Source organism: Lonchura striata, chromosome 37 (assembly GCF_050655825.1).
Source record: "Lonchura striata isolate lonStrDom1 chromosome 37, ASM5065582v1, whole genome shotgun sequence".
NCBI lineage: Eukaryota > Metazoa > Chordata > Aves > Passeriformes > Estrildidae > Lonchura > Lonchura striata.
The window spans coordinates 9,061,973-9,086,037 of record NC_140739.1 but is presented as its reverse complement, the minus strand read 5'-3'; positions in this window follow the sequence as shown (position 1 = coordinate 9,086,037).

The window sequence follows — 24,065 nt, the reverse complement described above, 5'->3', positions numbered from 1 at the left end:
GGATGTCATACAGTTGCGCTGTGATGGCACAGAAGACTCTGGCATCACAAAGTCAGCCCGTGTCACAATCCTTTAGTGCAAGCGGGAATCATGACAGTTCATTTTCCCCATCTCAGAATTAGCAGAAGTAGATAGGCTTATCATGAGAAACCGAATGTGATGAACATGTTAGAAATGCAAGGCTCCAAGTTATTAATTTTTAATTTAATAAAAGTTATTAAGTGTACCAAATATAAACTTTGAGAAAAATGAAAAAAAGACACTATAAAAAAAAGTCAATGTGGAGCCCGGGATTGCCACCGGGTGAGACACAGGTTGGACAGCTGCAGCAGAGGGTCCTCTATGCTTCACACCGACCGTCCTGTCTGACCCATTTTTATACGATTTTCCTTGCCTGAGCCAGAGTCCCCTTTCTTCCTTTTCAAAGTGCATGTATTCATGTGGAGTTCTTTTCTCTGTGGCAAGTTGAACAATACGTGTCCGGAGAGTGATGAACACCTGTGTTTGCAGTCCCGGAATTCGGATTTGAGATGTACCTCCCTGATGGCTCTGACTATCTCGGTCTCGGATATTTATCGTGTATTTATCGTCCGGGTGTTTCTCGGACAACCTTGATGCATGATCCCTCTCTGGGCTGGCCACTTTCGTTCGCTTGTAAATAAAGTCCTCCCTCTCTCGTCCAGGTGGCTTTGACATGGTGTTGCAATCGCTGTTGCTGGCTTGTGCGATTTAAAAACTTCCTATAAGAGTATAATTTAACAGCACATAACTATAAAAGAGACGACAATTTTATTTGCACGAATTATCCTATAGACATATAACAGTCCTAATGATTCCTTGAGGCCTTGCAGTGTCACAATGTTCTCCATGGTTCCACAGGCCCCACAGTGTCATGTGACTCCTCTGTTCCATGAGTCCTGCAATGTCACAATGGACCTTTGGACCAATGGACCATGGGGCTTTGCAGTGTCACAACGCTCTCCTTTGGCTCCACAGGGTCACAATGGAGCACTGATTACAGGCAGCCTCTCTGTGTTACCCTGGAGCTTTGTTTCCGTGGGGTCTCGCAGTGTCCCAATGGAGCCTTGGCTGGACGGGGCCTCACAGTGTCACAATGATGCCTACATTCCACTGAGGCACACGGCGTCACTAGGGTCCCCTTGCTTCCATGAGGCCCAGCAATGTCACAGTGGTGTCCATGAATCCATGAGGACTCACAGTATCCCAATGGTCTCTTGATCTCACATGGTCCCACAGTGTCCCAATGGTCCCTTGGTCTCACAAGGCCCCACAGTGTCCCAATGGTCACTTCTTCTCACATGGCCCCACAGTGTAACAATGGTCCCTTGGTTCCATGGTTCCTGGTCTGGTGCATTCCCCTTTCCCCTTCTCAGGCCACCCTGCCAGCTGAGAAATGCTCACTGGGCCAGGGCCTTGGCCAGCAGCCCCTGGGCTCAGCTCCTCTGGAGCTCATCACAGACACTGTCTGCTCCAGGCTCAACCCTTCATCCCCTGGGGAGATGCCAAAGCCTCCACAGGGAGCATTTCCCTTTGCTCAGGGGAATTTCTCACAGGTGCCTTGTAGTGACTCTTTGTGTCTGTGTGCACACAGGAGTGCCTGTGCTCAGGGAAATGTGGCAGAAATGCTGCTCTCTGAGGGCTTTGATTGCCTTGGATAGCTGAGCCAGTCAGGCCTGGAAGTAAGGTTAAGTCATGTCACCCTGATTCTTAAGATTTTCTAAAGCCTTCTGAGTTTCCATTCTGTTGGAGAACCTTCCCACACAATTTCTGTCAACAACATATTGTTTACAATCTTTTATGGGGCTGGACAAACTTGATGTACTAGTGCTTTGTCCAATGTCTTTGGACAGGTGGTCCATTCACTCTCCAATCCAATGTCACCTTTGGGAAAGTATAAAAGTTGGAGTCAGAGAATAAACTTTTCTCTTTACCTTGAAAATAGCAGGTGGCTCGCGTCGTGCTTTCACGTGTCTTATAGCGACAAAGTCACAAGCTGTAAGCAAAGTTAAATGCTGCTAAGAGTTGTTCTTTTGCTAATTTGTGAAGCTTAATAGAAGTTATAAGCGAAGTTGAATATTGTTAAGTGTTATTCCACAGCTCTGTTTAGCTTTTAGGCTGTATTCCTTTTATCCTTGCCCTCACTGTCCTTTCGTCACACACACACACACACACACACACACACCCCCACACACACACACACACACACAAACACACAGAGACACACAGACACCGTGTGTTCTTGACTCCTTTTTGGTTTGATTGCTTGGATTTTGTTTGGTTTTGTTGTTGCTTTGTTTCCTTGGTGTGCCTGAAGTGTCCAGTCAGGAGCAGAGTGACTCTTGCCAAGGAACTCTGTGGTGCTGTCACTTAATATTAAAGCTGTTTTATGCTACTCCCCTGCTGGGGATTTTTAAAGTGCTCTCAAGCCCTCCTTCATAAGAGGGTGAAGGAGCCCTGGCCAAGCTCTGGCCCTGGGGGCACAGGGATGCTGCTAGGGGGTCCCTGTCTCCCTGTTCCAACTGTGACGGCCCTGAGCCCCTGTCCCCGTGTCAGGCTCTGGGCTTGATCTCCTCGAACATCCTCAGCAGGGGGCTGCAGCGCCAGGGGCAGGGGGACCCAGAGGGACACGGGATGCCACCGGGCACGAGCAGCTTTGGACTTCTCTGGGAGGAACTGTGAGTGGGAGCTGGCTTGAAGTGACCTCCCCAGTAAGGTCACAGAGCCCCTGAGATGTCACACTGCCTCCTGGGATGTCACAGCCCACCCTGAGATCTCACAAATCCCCCTTGTGATGTCACAGAGCCAGTGCTGCTCTAGCACTCTGGGATGTCATACAGTTGCGCTGTGATGGCACAGAAGACTCTGGCATCACAAAGTCAGCCCGTGTCACAATCCTTTAGTGCAAGCGGGAATCATGACAGTTCATTTTCCCCATCTCAGAATTAGCAGAAGTAGATAGGCTTATCATGAGAAACCGAATGTGATGAACATGTTAGAAATGCAAGGCTCCAAGTTATTAATTTTTAATTTAATAAAAGTTATTAAGTGTACCAAATATAAACTTTGAGAAAAATGAAAAAAAGCCACTATAAAAAAAAGTCAATGTGGAGCCCGGGATTGCCACCGGGTGAGACACAGGTTGGACAGCTGCAGCAGAGGGTCCTCTATGCTTCACACCGACCGTCCTGTCTGACCCATTTTTATACGATTTTCCTTGCCTGAGCCAGAGTCCCCTTTCTTCCTTTTCAAAGTGCATGTATTCATGTGGAGTTCTTTTCTCTGTGGCAAGTTGAACAATACGTGTCCGGAGAGTGATGAACAACCTGTGTTTGCAGTCCCGGAATTCGGATTTGAGATGTACCTCCCTGATGGCTCTGACTATCTCGGTCTCGGATATTTATCGTGTATTTATCGTCCGGGTGTTTCTCGGACAACCTTGATGCATGATCCCTCTCTGGGCTGGCCACTTTCGTTCGCTTGTAAATAAAGTCCTCCCTCTCTCGTCCAGGTGGCTTTGACATGGTGTTGCAATCGCTGTTGCTGGCTTGTGCGATTTAAAAACTTCCTATAAGAGTATAATTTAACAGCACATAACTATAAAAGAGACGACAATTTTATTTGCACAAATTATCCTATAGACATATAACAGTCCTAATGATTCCTTGAGGCCTTGCAGTGTCACAATGTTCTCCATGGTTCCACAGGCCCCACAGTGTCATGTGACTCCTCTGTTCCATGAGTCCTGCAATGTCACAATGAACCTTTGGACCAATGGACCATGGGGCTTTGCAGTGTCACAACGCTCTCCTTTGGCTCCACAGGGTCACAATGGAGCACTGATTACAGGCAGCCTCTCTGTGTTACCCTGGAGCTTTGTTTCCGTGGGGTCTCGCAGTGTCCCAATGGAGCCTTGGCTGGATGGGGCCTCACAGTGTCACAATGATGCCTACATTCCACTGAGGCACACGGCGTCACTAGGGACCCCTTGCTTCCATGAGGCCCAGCAATGTCACAGTGGTGTCCATGAATCCATGAGGACTCACAGTATCCCAATGGTCTCTTGATCTCACATGGTCCCACAGTGTCCCAATGGTCCCTTGGTCTCACAAGGCCCCACAGTGTCCCAATGGTCACTTCTTCTCACATGGCCCCACAGTGTAACAATGGTCCCTTGGTTCCATGGTTCCTGGTCTGGTGCATTCCCCTTTCCCCTTCTCAGGCCACCCTGCCAGCTGAGAAATGCTCACTGGGCCAGGGCCTTGGCCAGCAGCCCCTGGGCTCAGCTCCTCTGGAGCTCATCACAGACACTGTCTGCTCCAGGCTCAACCCTTCATCCCCAGGGGAGATGCCAAAGCCTCCACAGGGAACATTTCCCTTTGCTCAGGGGAATTTCTCACAGGTGCCTTGTAGTGACTCTTTGTGTCTGTGTGCACACAGGAGTGCCTGTGCTCAGGGAAATGTGGCAGAAATGCTGCTCTCTGAGGGCTTTGATTGCCTTGGATAGCTGAGCCAGTCAGGCCTGGAAGTAAGGTTAAGTCATGTCACCCTGATTCTTAAGATTTTCTAAAGCCTTCTGAGTTTCCATTCTGTTGGAGAACCTTCCCACACAATTTCTGTCAACAACATATTGTTTACAATCTTTTATGGGGCTGGACAAACTTGATGTACTAGTGCTTTGTCCAATGTCTTTGGACAGGTGGTCCATTCACTCTCCAATCCAATGTCACCTTTGGGAAAGTATAAAAGTTGGAGTCAGAGAATAAACTTTTCTCTTTACCTTGAAAATAGCAGGTGGCTCGCGTCGTGCTTTCACGTGTCTTATAGCGACAAAGTCACAAGCTGTAAGCAAAGTTAAATGCTGCTAAGAGTTGTTCTTTTGCTAATTTGTGAAGCTTAATAGAAGTTCTAAGCGAAGTTGAATATTGTTAAGTGTTATTCCACAGCTCTGTTTAGCTTTTAGGCTGTATTCCTTTTATCCTTGCCCTCACTGTCCTTTCGTCACACACACACACACACACACACACACACCCCCACACACACACACACACACACAAACACACAGAGACACACAGACACCGTGTGTTCTTGACTCCTTTTTGGTTTGATTGCTTGGATTTTGTTTGGTTTTGTTGTTGCTTTGTTTCCTTGGTGTGCCTGAAGTGTCCAGTCAGGAGCAGAGTGACTCTTGCCAAGGAACTCTGTGGTGCTGTCACTTAATATTAAAGCTGTTTTATGCTACTCCCCTGCTGGGGATTTTTAAAGTGCTCTCAAGCCCTCCTTCATAAGAGGGTGAAGGAGCCCTGGCCAAGCTCTGGCCCTGGGGGCACAGGGATGCTGCTAGGGGGTCCCTGTCTCCCTGTTCCAACTGTGACGGCCCTGAGTCCCTGTCCCCGTGTCAGGCTCTGGGCTTGATCTCCTCGAACATCCTCAGCAGGGGGCTGCAGCGCCAGGGGCAGGGGGACCCAGAGGGACACGGGATGCCACCGGGCACGAGCAGCTTTGGACTTCTCTGGGAGGAACTGTGAGTGGGAGCTGGCTTGAAGTGACCTCCCCAGTAAGGTCACAGAGCCCCTGAGATGTCACACTGCCTCCTGGGATGTCACAGCCCACCCTGAGATCTCACAAATCCCCCTTGTGATGTCACAGAGCCAGTGCTGCTCTAGCACTCTGGGATGTCATACAGTTGCGCTGTGATGGCACAGAAGACTCTGGCATCACAAAGTCAGCCCGTGTCACAATCCTTTAGTGCAAGCGGGAATCATGACAGTTCATTTTCCCCATCTCAGAATTAGCAGAAGTAGATAGGCTTATCATGAGAAACCGAATGTGATGAACATGTTCGAAATGCAAGGCTCCAAGTTATTAATTTTTAATTTAATAAAAGTTATTAAGTGTACCAAATATAAACTTTGAGAAAAATGAAAAAAAGACACTATAAAAAAAAGTCAATGTGGAGCCCGGGATTGCCACCGGGTGAGACACAGGTTGGACAGCTGCAGCAGAGGGTCCTCTATGCTTCACACCGACCGTCCTGTCTGACCCATTTTTATACGATTTTCCTTGCCTGAGCCAGAGTCCCCTTTCTTCCTTTTCAAAGTGCATGTATTCATGTGGAGTTCTTTTCTCTGTGGCAAGTTGAACAATACGTGTCCGGAGAGTGATGAACAACCTGTGTTTGCAGTCCCGGAATTCGGATTTGAGATGTACCTCCCTGATGGCTCTGACTATCTCGGTCTCGGATATTTATCGTGTATTTATCGTCCGGGTGTTTCTCGGACAACCTTGATGCATGATCCCTCTCTGGGCTGGCCACTTTCGTTCGCTTGTAAATAAAGTCCTCCCTCTCTCGTCCAGGTGGCTTTGACATGGTGTTGCAATCGCTGTTGCTGGCTTGTGCGATTTAAAAACTTCCTATAAGAGTATAATTTAACAGCACATAACTATAAAAGAGACGACAATTTTATTTGCACGAATTATCCTATAGACATATAACAGTCCTAATGATTCCTTGAGGCCTTGCAGTGTCACAATGTTCTCCATGGTTCCACAGGCCCCACAGTGTCATGTGACTCCTCTGTTCCATGAGTCCTGCAATGTCACAATGAACCTTTGGACCAATGGACCATGGGGCTTTGCAGTGTCACAACGCTCTCCTTTGGCTCCACAGGGTCACAATGGAGCACTGATTACAGGCAGCCTCTCTGTGTTACCCTGGAGCTTTGTTTCCGTGGGGTCTCGCAGTGTCCCAATGGAGCCTTGGCTGGATGGGGCCTCACAGTGTCACAATGATGCCTACATTCCACTGAGGCACACGGCGTCACTAGGGTCCCCTTGCTTCCATGAGGCCCAGCAATGTCACAGTGGTGTCCATGAATCCATGAGGACTCACAGTATCCCAATGGTCTCTTGATCTCACATGGTCCCACGGTGTCCCAATGGTCCCTTGGTCTCACAAGGCCCCACAGTGTCCCAATGGTCACTTCTTCTCACATGGCCCCACAGTGTAACAATGGTCCCTTGGTTCCATGGTTCCTGGTCTGGTGCATTCCCCTTTCCCCTTCTCAGGCCACCCTGCCAGCTGAGAAATGCTCACTGGGCCAGGGCCTTGGCCAGCAGCCCCTGGGCTCAGCTCCTCTGGAGCTCATCACAGACACTGTCTGCTCCAGGCTCAACCCTTCATCCCCTGGGGAGATGCCAAAGTCTCCTCAGGGAACATTTCCCTTTGCTCAGGGGAATTTCTCACAGGTGCCTTGTAGTGACTCTTTGTGTCTGTGTGCACACAGGAGTGCCTGTGCTCAGGGAAATGTGGCAGAAATGCTGCTCTCTGAGGGCTTTGATTGCCTTGGATAGCTGAGCCAGTCAGGCCTGGAAGTAAGGTTAAGTCATGTCACCCTGATTCTTAAGATTTTCTAAAGCCTTCTGAGTTTCCATTCTGTTGGAGAACCTTCCCACACAATTTCTGTCAACAACATATTGTTTACAATCTTTTATGGGGCTGGACAAACTTGATGTACTAGTGCTTTGTCCAATGTCTTTGGACAGGTGGTCCATTCACTCTCCAATCCAATGTCACCTTTGGGAAAGTATAAAAGTTGGAGTCAGAGAATAAACTTTTCTCTTTACCTTGAAAATAGCAGGTGGCTCGCGTCGTGCTTTCACGTGTCTTATAGCGACAAAGTCACAAGCTGTAAGCAAAGTTAAATGCTGCTAAGAGTTGTTCTTTTGCTAATTTGTGAAGCTTAATAGAAATTCTAAGCGAAGTTGAATATTGTTAAGTGTTATTCCACAGCTCTGTTTAGCTTTTAGGCTGTATTCCTTTTATCCTTGCCCTCACTGTCCTTTCGTCACACACACACACACACACACACACACACACCCACACACACACACACACACACAAACACACAGAGACACACAGACACCGTGTGTTCTTGACTCCTTTTTGGTTTGATTGCTTGGATTTTGTTTGGTTTTGTTGTTGCTTTGTTTCCTTGGTGTGCCTGAAGTGTCCAGTCAGGAGCAGAGTGACTCTTGCCAAGGAACTCTGTGGTGCTGTCACTTAATATTAAAGCTGTTTTATGCTACTCCCCTGCTGGGGATTTTTAAAGTGCTCTCAAGCCCTCCTTCATAAGAGGGTGAAGGAGCCCTGGCCAAGCTCTGGCCCTGGGGGCACAGGGATGCTGCTAGGGGGTCCCTGTCTCCCTGTTCCAACTGTGACGGCCCTGAGTCCCTGTCCCCGTGTCAGGCTCTGGGCTTGATCTCCTCGAACATCCTCAGCAGGGGGCTGCAGCGCCAGGGGCAGGGGGACCCAGAGGGACACGGGATGCCACCGGGCACGAGCAGCTTTGGACTTCTCTGGGAGGAACTGTGAGTGGGAGCTGGCTTGAAGTGACCTCCCCAGTAAGGTCACAGAGCCCCTGAGATGTCACACTGCCTCCTGGGATGTCACAGCCCACCCTGAGATCTCACAAATCCCCCTTGTGATGTCACAGAGCCAGTGCTGCTCTATCACTCTGGGATGTCATACAGTTGCGCTGTGATGGCACAGAAGACTCTGGCATCACAAAGTCAGCCCGTGTCACAATCCTTTAGTGCAAGCGGGAATCATGACAGTTCATTTTCCCCATCTCAGAATTAGCAGAAGTAGATAGGCTTATCATGAGAAACCGAATGTGATGAACATGTTAGAAATGCAAGGCTCCAAGTTATTAATTTTTAATTTAATAAAAGTTATTAAGTGTACCAAATATAAACTTTGAGAAAAATGAAAAAAAGCCACTATAAAAAAAAGTCAATGTGGAGCCCGGGATTGCCACCGGGTGAGACACAGGTTGGACAGCTGCAGCAGAGGGTCCTCTATGCTTCACACCGACCGTCCTGTCTGACCCATTTTTATACGATTTTCCTTGCCTGAGCCAGAGTCCCCTTTCTTCCTTTTCAAAGTGCATGTATTCATGTGGAGTTCTTTTCTCTGTGGCAAGTTGAACAATACGTGTCCGGAGAGTGATGAACAACCTGTGTTTGCAGTCCCGGAATTCGGATTTGAGATGTACCTCCCTGATGGCTCTGACTATCTCGGTCTCGGATATTTATCGTGTATTTATCGTCCGGGTGTTTCTCGGACAACCTTGATGCATGATCCCTCTCTGGGCTGGCCACTTTCGTTCGCTTGTAAATAAAGTCCTCCCTCTCTCGTCCAGGTGGCTTTGACATGGTGTTGCAGTCGCTGTTGCTGGCTTGTGCGATTTAAAAACTTCCTATAAGAGTATAATTTAACAGCACATAACTATAAAAGAGACGACAATTTTATTTGCACGAATTATCCTATAGACATATAACAGTCCTAATGATTCCTTGAGGCCTTGCAGTGTCACAATGTTCTCCATGGTTCCACAGGCCCCACAGTGTCATGTGACTCCTCTGTTCCATGAGTCCTGCAATGTCACAATGGACCTTTGGACCAATGGACCATGGGGCTTTGCAGTGTCACAACGCTCTCCTTTGGCTCCACAGGGTCACAATGGAGCACTGATTACAGGCAGCCTCTCTGTGTTACCCTGGAGCTTTGTTTCCGTGGGGTCTCGCAGTGTCCCAATGGAGCCTTGGCTGGATGGGGCCTCACAGTGTCACAATGATGCCTACATTCCACTGAGGCACACGGCGTCACTAGGGTCCCCTTGCTTCCATGAGGCCCAGCAATGTCACAGTGGTGTCCATGAATCCATGAGGACTCACAGTATCCCAATGGTCTCTTGATCTCACATGGTCCCACAGTGTCCCAATGGTCCCTTGGTCTCACAAGGCCCCACAGTGTCCCAATGGTCACTTCTTCTCACATGGCCCCACAGTGTAACAATGGTCCCTTGGTTCCATGGTTCCTGGTCTGGTGCATTCCCCTTTCCCCTTCTCAGGCCACCCTGCCAGCTGAGAAATGCTCACTGGGCCAGGGCGTTGGCCAGCAGCCCCTGGGCTCAGCTCCTCTGGAGCTCATCACAGACACTGTCTGCTCCAGGCTCAACCCTTCATCCCCTGGGGAGATGCCAAAGCCTCCTCAGGGAACATTTCCCTTTGCTCAGGGGAATTTCTCACAGGTGCCTTGTAGTGACTCTTTGTGTCTGTGTGCACACAGGAGTGCCTGTGCTCAGGGAAATGTGGCAGAAATGCTGCTCTCTGAGGGCTTTGATTGCCTTGGATAGCTGAGCCAGTCAGGCCTGGAAGTAAGGTTAAGTCATGTCACCCTGATTCTTAAGATTTTCTAAAGCCTTCTGAGTTTCCATTCTGTTGGAGAACCTTCCCACACAATTTCTGTCAACAACATATTGTTTACAATCTTTCATGGGGCTGGACAAACTTGATGTACTAGTGCTTTGTCCAATGTCTTTGGACAGGTGGTCCATTCACTCTCCAATCCAATGTCACCTTTGGGAAAGTATAAAAGTTGGAGTCAGAGAATAAACTTTTCTCTTTACCTTGAAAATAGCAGGTGGCTCGCATCGTGCTTTCACGTGTCTTATAGCGACAAAGTCACAAGCTGTAAGCAAAGTTAAATGCTGCTAAGAGTTGTTCTTTTGCTAATTTGTGAAGCTTAATAGAAGTTATAAGCAAAGTTGAATATTGTTAAGTGTTATTCCACAGCTCTGTTTAGCTTTTAGGCTGTATTCCTTTTATCCTTGCCCTCACTGTCCTTTCGTCACACACACACACACACACACACACACCCACACCCACACACACACACAAACACACAGAGACACACAGACACCGGGACAGTTCTTGACTCCTTTTCGGTTTGATTGCCTGGATTTTGTTTGGTTTTGTTGTTGCTTTGTTTCCTTGGTGTGCCTGAAGTGTCCAGTCAGGAGCAGAGTGACTCTTGCCAAGGAACTCTGTGGTGCTGTCACTTAATATTAAAGCTGTTTTATGCTACTCCCCTGCTGGGGATTTTTAAAGTGCTCTCAAGCCCTCCTTCATAAGAGGGTGAAGGAGCCCTGGCCAAGCTCTGGCCCTGGGGGCACAGGGATGCTGCTAGGGGGTCCCTGTCTCCCTGTTCCAACTGTGACGGCCCTGAGCCCCTGTCCCCGTGTCAGGCTCTGGGCTTGATCTCCTCGAACATCCTCAGCAGGGGGCTGCAGCGCCAGGGGCAGGGGGACCCAGAGGGACACGGGATGCCACCGGGCACGAGCAGCTTTGGACTTCTCTGGGAGGAACTGTGAGTGGGAGCTGGCTTGAAGTGACCTCCCCAGTAAGGTCACAGAGCCCCTGAGATGTCACACTGCCTCCTGGGATGTCACAGCCCACCCTGAGATCTCACAAATCCCCCTTGTGATGTCACAGAGCCAGTGCTGCTCTAGCACTCTGGGATGTCATACAGTTGCGCTGTGATGGCACAGAAGACTCTGGCATCACAAAGTCAGCCCGTGTCACAATCCTTTAGTGCAAGCGGGAATCATGACAGTTCATTTTCCCCATCTCAGAATTAGCAGAAGTAGATAGGCTTATCATGAGAAACCGAATGTGATGAACATGTTAGAAATGCAAGGCTCCAAGTTATTAATTTTTAATTTAATAAAAGTTATTAAGTGTACCAAATATAAACTTTGAGAAAAATGAAAAAAAGCCACTATAAAAAAAAGTCAATGTGGAGCCCGGGATTGCCACCGGGTGAGACACAGGTTGGACAGCTGCAGCAGAGGGTCCTCTATGCTTCACACCGACCGTCCTGTCTGACCCATTTTTATACGATTTTCCTTGCCTGAGCCAGAGTCCCCTTTCTTCCTTTTCAAAGTGCATGTATTCATGTGGAGTTCTTTTCTCTGTGGCAAGTTGAACAATACGTGTCCGGAGAGTGATGAACAACCTGTGTTTGCAGTCCCGGAATTCGGATTTGAGATGTACCTCCCTGATGGCTCTGACTATCTCGGTCTCGGATATTTATCGTGTATTTATCGTCCGGGTGTTTCTCGGACAACCTTGATGCATGATCCCTCTCTGGGCTGGCCACTTTCGTTCGCTTGTAAATAAAGTCCTCCCTCTCTCGTCCAGGTGGCTTTGACATGGTGTTGCAATCGCTGTTGCTGGCTTGTGCGATTTAAAAACTTCCTATAAGAGTATAATTTAACAGCACATAACTATAAAAGAGACGACAATTTTATTTGCACGAATTATCCTATAGACATATAACAGTCCTAATGATTCCTTGAGGCCTTGCAGTGTCACAATGTTCTCCATGGTTCCACAGGCCCCACAGTGTCATGTGACTCCTCTGTTCCATGAGTCCTGCAATGTCACAATGAACCTTTGGACCAATGGACCATGGGGCTTTGCAGTGTCACAACGCTCTCCTTTGGCTCCACAGGGTCACAATGGAGCACTGATTACAGGCAGCCTCTCTGTGTTACCCTGGAGCTTTGTTTCCGTGGGGTCTCGCAGTGTCCCAATGGAGCCTTGGCTGGATGGGGCCTCACAGTGTCACAATGATGCCTACATTCCACTGAGGCACACGGCGTCACTAGGGTCCCCTTGCTTCCATGAGGCCCAGCAATGTCACAGTGGTGTCCATGAATCCATGAGGACTCACAGTATCCCAATGGTCTCTTGATCTCACATGGTCCCACGGTGTCCCAATGGTCCCTTGGTCTCACAAGGCCCCACAGTGTCCCAATGGTCACTTCTTCTCACATGGCCCCACAGTGTAACAATGGTCCCTTGGTTCCATGGTTCCTGGTCTGGTGCATTCCCCTTTCCCCTTCTCAGGCCACCCTGCCAGCTGAGAAATGCTCACTGGGCCAGGGCCTTGGCCAGCAGCCCCTGGGCTCAGCTCCTCTGGAGCTCATCACAGACACTGTCTGCTCCAGGCTCAACCCTTCATCCCCTGGGGAGATGCCAAAGTCTCCTCAGGGAACATTTCCCTTTGCTCAGGGGAATTTCTCACAGGTGCCTTGTAGTGACTCTTTGTGTCTGTGTGCACACAGGAGTGCCTGTGCTCAGGGAAATGTGGCAGAAATGCTGCTCTCTGAGGGCTTTGATTGCCTTGGATAGCTGAGCCAGTCAGGCCTGGAAGTAAGGTTAAGTCATGTCACCCTGATTCTTAAGATTTTCTAAAGCCTTCTGAGTTTCCATTCTGTTGGAGAACCTTCCCACACAATTTCTGTCAACAACATATTGTTTACAATCTTTTATGGGGCTGGACAAACTTGATGTACTAGTGCTTTGTCCAATGTCTTTGGACAGGTGGTCCATTCACTCTCCAATCCAATGTCACCTTTGGGAAAGTATAAAAGTTGGAGTCAGAGAATAAACTTTTCTCTTTACCTTGAAAATAGCAGGTGGCTCGCGTCGTGCTTTCACGTGTCTTATAGCGACAAAGTCACAAGCTGTAAGCAAAGTTAAATGCTGCTAAGAGTTGTTCTTTTGCTAATTTGTGAAGCTTAATAGAAGTTATAAGCGAAGTTGAATATTGTTAAGTGTTATTCCACAGCTCTGTTTAGCTTTTAGGCTGTATTCCTTTTATCCTTGCCCTCACTGTCCTTTCGTCACACACACACACACACACACACACACACACCCACACACACACACACACACACAAACACACAGAGACACACAGACACCGTGTGTTCTTGACTCCTTTTTGGTTTGATTGCTTGGATTTTGTTTGGTTTTGTTGTTGCTTTGTTTCCTTGGTGTGCCTGAAGTGTCCAGTCAGGAGCAGAGTGACTCTTGCCAAGGAACTCTGTGGTGCTGTCACTTAATATTAAAGCTGTTTTATGCTACTCCCCTGCTGGGGATTTTTAAAGTGCTCTCAAGCCCTCCTTCATAAGAGGGTGAAGGAGCCCTGGCCAAGCTCTGGCCCTGGGGGCACAGGGATGCTGCTAGGGGGTCCCTGTCTCCCTGTTCCAACTGTGACGGCCCTGAGTCCCTGTCCCCGTGTCAGGCTCTGGGCTTGATCTCCTCGAACATCCTCAGCAGGGGGCTGCAGCGCCAGGGGCAGGGGGACCCAGAGGGACACGGGATGCCACCGGGCACGAGCAGCTTTGGACTTCTCTGGGAGGAACTGTGAGTGGGAGCTGGCTTGAAGTGACCTCCCCAGTAAGGTCACAGAGCCCCTGAGATGTCACACTGCCTCCTGGGATGTCACAGCCCACCCTGAGATCTCACAAATCCCCCTTGTGATGTCACAGAGCCAGTGCTGCTCTATCACTCTGGGATGTCATACAGTTGCGCTGTGATGGCACAGAAGACTCTGGCATCACAAAGTCAGCCCGTGTCACAATCCTTTAGTGCAAGCGGGAATCATGACAGTTCATTTTCCCCATCTCAGAATTAGCAGAAGTAGATAGGCTTATCATGAGAAACCGAATGTGATGAACATGTTCGAAATGCAAGGCTCCAAGTTATTAATTTTTAATTTAATAAAAGTTATTAAGTGTACCAAATATAAACTTTGAGAAAAATGAAAAAAAGCCACTATAAAAAAAAGTCAATGTGGAGCCCGGGATTGCCACCGGGTGAGACACAGGTTGGACAGCTGCAGCAGAGGGTCCTCTATGCTTCACACCGACCGTCCTGTCTGACCCATTTTTATACGATTTTCCTTGCCTGAGCCAGAGTCCCCTTTCTTCCTTTTCAAAGTGCATGTATTCATGTGGAGTTCTTTTCTCTGTGGCAAGTTGAACAATACGTGTCCGGAGAGTGATGAACACCTGTGTTTGCAGTCCCGGAATTCGGATTTGAGATGTACCTCCCTGATGGCTCTGACTATCTCGGTCTCGGATATTTATCGTGTATTTATCGTCCGGGTGTTTCTCGGACAACCTTGATGCATGATCCCTCTCTGGGCTGGCCACTTTCGTTCGCTTGTAAATAAAGTCCTCCCTCTCTCGTCCAGGTGGCTTTGACATGGTGTTGCAGTCGCTGTTGCTGGCTTGTGCGATTTAAAAACTTCCTATAAGAGTATAATTTAACAGCACATAACTATAAAAGAGACGACAATTTTATTTGCACGAATTATCCTATAGACATATAACAGTCCTAATGATTCCTTGAGGCCTTGCAGTGTCACAATGTTCTCCATGGTTCCACAGGCCCCACAGTGTCATGTGACTCCTCTGTTCCATGAGTCCTGCAATGTCACAATGGACCTTTGGACCAATGGACCATGGGGCTTTGCAGTGTCACAACGCTCTCCTTTGGCTCCACAGGGTCACAATGGAGCACTGATTACAGGCAGCCTCTCTGTGTTACCCTGGAGCTTTGTTTCCGTGGGGTCTCGCAGTGTCCCAATGGAGCCTTGGCTGGATGGGGCCTCACAGTGTCACAATGATGCCTACATTCCACTGAGGCACACGGCGTCACTAGGGTCCCCTTGCTTCCATGAGGCCCAGCAATGTCACAGTGGTGTCCATGAATCCATGAGGACTCACAGTATCCCAATGGTCTCTTGATCTCACATGGTCCCACGGTGTCCCAATGGTCCCTTGGTCTCACAAGGCCCCACAGTGTCCCAATGGTCACTTCTTCTCACATGGCCCCACAGTGTAACAATGGTCCCTTGGTTCCATGGTTCCTGGTCTGGTGCATTCCCCTTTCCCCTTCTCAGGCCACCCTGCCAGCTGAGAAATGCTCACTGGGCCAGGGCCTTGGCCAGCAGCCCCTGGGCTCAGCTCCTCTGGAGCTCATCACAGACACTGTCTGCTCCAGGCTCAACCCTTCATCCCCTGGGGAGATGCCAAAGCCTCCTCAGGGAACATTTCCCTTTGCTCAGGGGAATTTCTCACAGGTGCCTTGTAGTGACTCTTTGTGTCTGTGTGCACACAGGAGTGCCTGTGCTCAGGGAAATGTGGCAGAAATGCTGCTCTCTGAGGGCTTTGATTGCCTTGGATAGCTGAGCCAGTCAGGCCTGGAAGTAAGGTTAAGTCATGTCACCCTGATTCTTAAGATTTTCTAAAGCCTTCTGAGTTTCCATTCTGTTGGAGAACCTTCCCACACAATTTCTGTCAACAACATATTGTTTACAATCTTTTATGGGGCTGGACAAACTTGATGTACTAGTGCTTTGTCCAATGTCTTTGGACAGGTGGTCCATTCACTCTCCAATCCAATGTCACCTTTGGGAAAGTATAAAAGTTGGAGTCAGAGAATAAACTTTTCTCTTTACCTTGAAAATAGCAGGTGGCTCGCGTCGTGCTTTCACGTGTCTTATAGCGACAAAGTCACAAGCTGTAAGCAAAGTTAAATGCTGCTAAGAGTTGTTCTTTTGCTAATTTGTGAAGCTTAATAGAAGTTCTAAGCGAAGTTGAATATTGTTAAGTGTTATTCCACAGCTCTGTTTAGCTTTTAGGCTGTATTCCTTTTATCCTTGCCCTCACTGTCCTTTCGTCACACACACACACACACACACACACACACACCCACACACACACACACACACACAAACACACAGAGACACACAGACACCGTGTGTTCTTGACTCCTTTTTGGTTTGATTGCTTGGATTTTGTTTGGTTTTGTTGTTGCTTTGTTTCCTTGGTGTGCCTGAAGTGTCCAGTCAGGAGCAGAGTGACTCTTGCCAAGGAACTCTGTGGTGCTGTCACTTAATATTAAAGCTGTTTTATGCTACTCCCCTGCTGGGGATTTTTAAAGTGCTCTCAAGCCCTCCTTCATAAGAGGGTGAAGGAGCCCTGGCCAAGCTCTGGCCCTGGGGGCACAGGGATGCTGCTAGGGGGTCCCTGTCTCCCTGTTCCAACTGTGACGGCCCTGAGTCCCTGTCCCCGTGTCAGGCTCTGGGCTTGATCTCCTCGAACATCCTCAGCAGGGGGCTGCAGCGCCAGGGGCAGGGGGACCCAGAGGGACACGGGATGCCACCGGGCACGAGCAGCTTTGGACTTCTCTGGGAGGAACTGTGAGTGGGAGCTGGCTTGAAGTGACCTCCCCAGTAAGGTCACAGAGCCCCTGAGATGTCACACTGCCTCCTGGGATGTCACAGCCCACCCTGAGATCTCACAAATCCCCCTTGTGATGTCACAGAGCCAGTGCTGCTCTAGCACTCTGGGATGTCATACAGTTGCGCTGTGATGGCACAGAAGACTCTGGCATCACAAAGTCAGCCCGTGTCACAATCCTTTAGTGCAAGCGGGAATCATGACAGTTCATTTTCCCCATCTCAGAATTAGCAGAAGTAGATAGGCTTATCATGAGAAACCGAATGTGATGAACATGTTAGAAATGCAAGGCTCCAAGTTATTAATTTTTAATTTAATAAAAGTTATTAAGTGTACCAAATATAAACTTTGAGAAAAATGAAAAAAAGACACTATAAAAAAAAGTCAATGTGGAGCCCGGGATTGCCACCGGGTGAGACACAGGTTGGACAGCTGCAGCAGAGGGTCCTCTATGCTTCACACCGACCGTCCTGTCTGACCCATTTTTATACGATTTTCCTTGCCTGAGCCAGAGTCCCCTTTCTTCCTTTTCAAAGTGCATGTATTCATGTGGAGTTCTTTTCTCTGTGGCAAGTTGAACAATACGTGTCCGGAGAGTGATGAACAACCTGTGTTTGCAGTCCCGGAATTCGGATTTGAGATGTACCTCCCTGATGGCTCTGACTATCTCGGTCTCGGATATTTATCGTGTATTTATCGTCCGGGTGTTTCTCGGACAACCTTGATGCATGATCCCTCTCTGGGCTGGCCACTTTCGTTCGCTTGTAAATAAAGTCCTCCCTCTCTCGTCCAGGTGGCTTTGACATGGTGTTGCAATCGCTGTTGCTGGCTTGTGCGATTTAAAAACTTCCTATAAGAGTATAATTTAACAGCACATAACTATAAAAGAGACGACAATTTTATTTGCACGAATTATCCTATAGACATATAACAGTCCTAATGATTCCTTGAGGCCTTGCAGTGTCACAATGTTCTCCATGGTTCCACAGGCCCCACAGTGTCATGTGACTCCTCTGTTCCATGAGTCCTGCAATGTCACAATGAACCTTTGGACCAATGGACCATGGGGCTTTGCAGTGTCACAACGCTCTCCTTTGGCTCCACAGGGTCACAATGGAGCACTGATTACAGGCAGCCTCTCTGTGTTACCCTGGAGCTTTGTTTCCGTGGGGTCTCGCAGTGTCCCAATGGAGCCTTGGCTGGATGGGGCCTCACAGTGTCACAATGATGCCTACATTCCACTGAGGCACACGGCGTCACTAGGGTCCCCTTGCTTCCATGAGGCCCAGCAATGTCACAGTGGTGTCCATGAATCCATGAGGACTCACAGTATCCCAATGGTCTCTTGATCTCACATGGTCCCACGGTGTCCCAATGGTCCCTTGGTCTCACAAGGCCCCACAGTGTCCCAATGGTCACTTCTTCTCACATGGCCCCACAGTGTAACAATGGTCCCTTGGTTCCATGGTTCCTGGTCTGGTGCATTCCCCTTTCCCCTTCTCAGGCCACCCTGCCAGCTGAGAAATGCTCACTGGGCCAGGGCCTTGGCCAGCAGCCCCTGGGCTCAGCTCCTCTGGAGCTCATCACAGACACTGTCTGCTCCAGGCTCAACCCTTCATCCCCTGGGGAGATGCCAAAGTCTCCTCAGGGAACATTTCCCTTTGCTCAGGGGAATTTCTCACAGGTGCCTTGTAGTGACTCTTTGTGTCTGTGTGCACACAGGAGTGCCTGTGCTCAGGGAAATGTGGCAGAAATGCTGCTCTCTGAGGGCTTTGATTGCCTTGGATAGCTGAGCCAGTCAGGCCTGGAAGTAAGGTTAAGTCATGTCACCCTGATTCTTAAGATTTTCTAAAGCCTTCTGAGTTTCCATTCTGTTGGAGAACCTTCCCACACAATTTCTGTCAACAACATATTGTTTACAATCTTTTATGGGGCTGGACAAACTTGATGTACTAGTGCTTTGTCCAATGTCTTTGGACAGGTGGTCCATTCACTCTCCAATCCAATGTCACCTTTGGGAAAGTATAAAAGTTGGAGTCAGAGAATAAACTTTTCTCTTTACCTTGAAAATAGCAGGTGGCTCGCGTCGTGCTTTCACGTGTCTTATAGCGACAAAGTCACAAGCTGTAAGCAAAGTTAAATGCTGCTAAGAGTTGTTCTTTTGCTAATTTGTGAAGCTTAATAGAAGTTCTAAGCGAAGTTGAATATTGTTAAGTGTTATTCCACAGCTCTGTTTAGCTTTTAGGCTGTATTCCTTTTATCCTTGCCCTCACTGTCCTTTCGTCACACACACACACACACACACACACACACACCCACACACACACACACACACAAACACACAGAGACACACAGACACCGTGTGTTCTTGACTCCTTTTTGGTTTGATTGCTTGGATTTTGTTTGGTTTTGTTGTTGCTTTGTTTCCTTGGTGTGCCTGAAGTGTCCAGTCAGGAGCAGAGTGACTCTTGCCAAGGAACTCTGTGGTGCTGTCACTTAATATTAAAGCTGTTTTATGCTACTCCCCTGCTGGGGATTTTTAAAGTGCTCTCAAGCCCTCCTTCATAAGAGGGTGAAGGAGCCCTGGCCAAGCTCTGGCCCTGGGGGCACAGGGATGCTGCTAGGGGGTCCCTGTCTCCCTGTTCCAACTGTGACGGCCCTGAGTCCCTGTCCCCGTGTCAGGCTCTGGGCTTGATCTCCTCGAACATCCTCAGCAGGGGGCTGCAGCGCCAGGGGCAGGGGGACCCAGAGGGACACGGGATGCCACCGGGCACGAGCAGCTTTGGACTTCTCTGGGAGGAACTGTGAGTGGGAGCTGGCTTGAAGTGACTTCCCCAGTAAGGTCACAGAGCCCCTGAGATGTCACACTGCCTCCTGGGATGTCACAGCCCACCCTGAGATCTCACAAATCCCCCTTGTGATGTCACAGAGCCAGTGCTGCTCTAGCACTCTGGGATGTCATACAGTTGCGCTGTGATGGCACAGAAGACTCTGGCATCACAAAGTCAGCCCGTGTCACAATCCTTTAGTGCAAGCGGGAATCATGACAGTTCATTTTCCCCATCTCAGAATTAGCAGAAGTAGATAGGCTTATCATGAGAAACCGAATGTGATGAACATGTTCGAAATGCAAGGCTCCAAGTTATTAATTTTTAATTTAATAAAAGTTATTAAGTGTACCAAATATAAACTTTGAGAAAAATGAAAAAAAGCCACTATAAAAAAAAGTCAATGTGGAGCCCGGGATTGCCACCGGGTGAGACACAGGTTGGACAGCTGCAGCAGAGGGTCCTCTATGCTTCACACCGACCGTCCTGTCTGACCCATTTTTATACGATTTTCCTTGCCTGAGCCAGAGTCCCCTTTCTTCCTTTTCAAAGTGCATGTATTCATGTGGAGTTCTTTTCTCTGTGGCAAGTTGAACAATACGTGTCCGGAGAGTGATGAACAACCTGTGTTTGCAGTCCCGGAATTCGGATTTGAGATGTACCTCCCTGATGGCTCTGACTATCTCGGTCTCGGATATTTATCGTGTATTTATCGTCCGGGTGTTTCTCGGACAACCTTGATGCATGATCCCTCTCTGGGCTGGCCACTTTCGTTCGCTTGTAAATAAAGTCCTCCCTCTCTCGTCCAGGTGGCTTTGACATGGTGTTGCAATCGCTGTTGCTGGCTTGTGCGATTTAAAAACTTCCTATAAGAGTATAATTTAACAGCACATAACTATAAAAGAGACGACAATTTTATTTGCACAAATTATCCTATAGACATATAACAGTCCTAATGATTCCTTGAGGCCTTGCAGTGTCACAATGTTCTCCATGGTTCCACAGGCCCCACAGTGTCATGTGACTCCTCTGTTCCATGAGTCCTGCAATGTCACAATGGACCTTTGGACCAATGGACCATGGGGCTTTGCAGTGTCACAACGCTCTCCTTTGGCTCCACAGGGTCACAATGGAGCACTGATTACAGGCAGCCTCTCTGTGTTACCCTGGAGCTTTGTTTCCGTGGGGTCTCGCAGTGTCCCAATGGAGCCTTGGCTGGATGGGGCCTCACAGTGTCACAATGATGCCTACATTCCACTGAGGCACACGGCGTCACTAGGGACCCCTTGCTTCCATGAGGCCCAGCAATGTCACAGTGGTGTCCATGAATCCATGAGGACTCACAGTATCCCAATGGTCTCTTGATCTCACATGGTCCCACGGTGTCCCAATGGTCCCTTGGTCTCACAAGGCCCCACAGTGTCCCAATGGTCACTTCTTCTCACATGGCCCCACAGTGTAACAATGGTCCCTTGGTTCCATGGTTCCTGGTCTGGTGCATTCCCCTTTCCCCTTCTCAGGCCACCCTGCCAGCTGAGAAATGCTCACTGGGCCAGGGCCTTGGCCAGCAGCCCCTGGGCTCAGCTCCTCTGGAGCTCATCACAGACACTGTCTGCTCCAGGCTCAACCCTTCATCCCCTGGGGAGATGCCAAAGTCTCCTCAGGGAACATTTCCCTTTGCTCAGGGGAATTTCTCACAGGTGCCTTGTAGTGACTCTTTGTGTCTGTGTGCACACAGGAGTGCCTGTGCTCAGGGAAATGTGGCAGAAATGCTGCTCTCTGAGGGCTTTGATTGCCTTGGATAGCTGAGCCAGTCAGGCCTGGAAGTAAGGTTAAGTCATGTCACCCTGATTCTTAAGATTTTCTAAAGCCTTCTGAGTTTCCATTCTGTTGGAGAACCTTCCCACACAATTTCTGTCAACAACATATTGTTTACAATCTTTTATGGGGCTGGACAAACTTGATGTACTAGTGCTTTGTCCAATGTCTTTGGACAGGTGGTCCATTCACTCTCCAATCCAATGTCACCTTTGGGAAAGTATAAAAGTTGGAGTCAGAGAATAAACTTTTCTCTTTACCTTGAAAATAGCAGGTGGCTCGCGTCGTGCTTTCACGTGTCTTATAGCGACAAAGTCACAAGCTGTAAGCAAAGTTAAATGCTGCTAAGAGTTGTTCTTTTGCTAATTTGTGAAGCTTAATAGAAGTTCTAAGCGAAGTTGAATATTGTTAAGTGTTATTCCACAGCTCTGTTTAGCTTTTAGGCTGTATTCCTTTTATCCTTGCCCTCACTGTCCTTTCGTCACACACACACACACACACACACACACACCCACACACACACACACACACACAAACACACAGAGACACACAGACACCGTGTGTTCTTGACTCCTTTTTGGTTTGATTGCTTGGATTTTGTTTGGTTTTGTTGTTGCTTTGTTTCCTTGGTGTGCCTGAAGTGTCCAGTCAGGAGCAGAGTGACTCTTGCCAAGGAACTCTGTGGTGCTGTCACTTAATATTAAAGCTGTTTTATGCTACTCCCCTGCTGGGGATTTTTAAAGTGCTCTCAAGCCCTCCTTCATAAGAGGGTGAAGGAGCCCTGGCCAAGCTCTGGCCCTGGGGGCACAGGGATGCTGCTAGGGGGTCCCTGTCTCCCTGTTCCAACTGTGACGGCCCTGAGTCCCTGTCCCCGTGTCAGGCTCTGGGCTTGATCTCCTCGAACATCCTCAGCAGGGGGCTGCAGCGCCAGGGGCAGGGGGACCCAGAGGGACACGGGATGCCACCGGGCACGAGCAGCTTTGGACTTCTCTGGGAGGAACTGTGAGTGGGAGCTGGCTTGAAGTGACCTCCCCAGTAAGGTCACAGAGCCCCTGAGATGTCACACTGCCTCCTGGGATGTCACAGCCCACCCTGAGATCTCACAAATCCCCCTTGTGATGTCACAGAGCCAGTGCTGCTCTAGCACTCTGGGATGTCATACAGTTGCGCTGTGATGGCACAGAAGACTCTGGCATCACAAAGTCAGCCCGTGTCACAATCCTTTAGTGCAAGCGGGAATCATGACAGTTCATTTTCCCCATCTCAGAATTAGCAGAAGTAGATAGGCTTATCATGAGAAACCGAATGTGATGAACATGTTAGAAATGCAAGGCTCCAAGTTATTAATTTTTAATTTAATAAAAGTTATTAAGTGTACCAAATATAAACTTTGAGAAAAATGAAAAAAAGACACTATAAAAAAAAGTCAATGTGGAGCCCGGGATTGCCACCGGGTGAGACACAGGTTTGACAGCTGCAGCAGAGGGTCCTCTATGCTTCACACCGACCGTCCTGTCTGACCCATTTTTATACGATTTTCCTTGCCTGAGCCAGAGTCCCCTTTCTTCCTTTTCAAAGTGCATGTATTCATGTGGAGTTCTTTTCTCTGTGGCAAGTTGAACAATACGTGTCCGGAGAGTGATGAACACCTGTGTTTGCAGTCCCGGAATTCGGATTTGAGATGTACCTCCCTGATGGCTCTGACTATCTCGGTCTCGGATATTTATCGTGTATTTATCGTCCGGGTGTTTCTCGGACAACCTTGATGCATGATCCCTCTCTGGGCTGGCCACTTTCGTTCGCTTGTAAATAAAGTCCTCCCTCTCTCGTCCAGGTGGCTTTGACATGGTGTTGCAATCGCTGTTGCTGGCTTGTGCGATTTAAAAACTTCCTATAAGAGTATAATTTAACAGCACATAACTATAAAAGAGACGACAATTTTATTTGCACAAATTATCCTATAGACATATAACAGTCCTAATGATTCCTTGAGGCCTTGCAGTGTCACAATGTTCTCCATGGTTCCACAGGCCCCACAGTGTCATGTGACTCCTCTGTTCCATGAGTCCTGCAATGTCACAATGGACCTTTGGACCAATGGACCATGGGGCTTTGCAGAGTCACAACGCTCTCCTTTGGCTCCACAGGGTCACAATGGAGCACTGATTACAGGCAGCCTCTCTGTGTTACCCTGGAGCTTTGTTTCCGTGGGGCCTCACAGTGTCACAATGATGCCTACATTCCACTGAGGCACACGGCGTCACTAGGGTCCCCTTGCTTCCATGAGGCCCAGCAATGTCACAGTGGTGTCCATGAATCCATGAGGACTCACAGTATCCCAATGGTCTCTTGATCTCACATGGTCCCACAGTGTCCCAATGGTCCCTTGGTCTCACAAGACCCCACAGTGTCCCAATGGTCACTTCTTCTCACATGGCCCCACAGTGTAACAATGGTC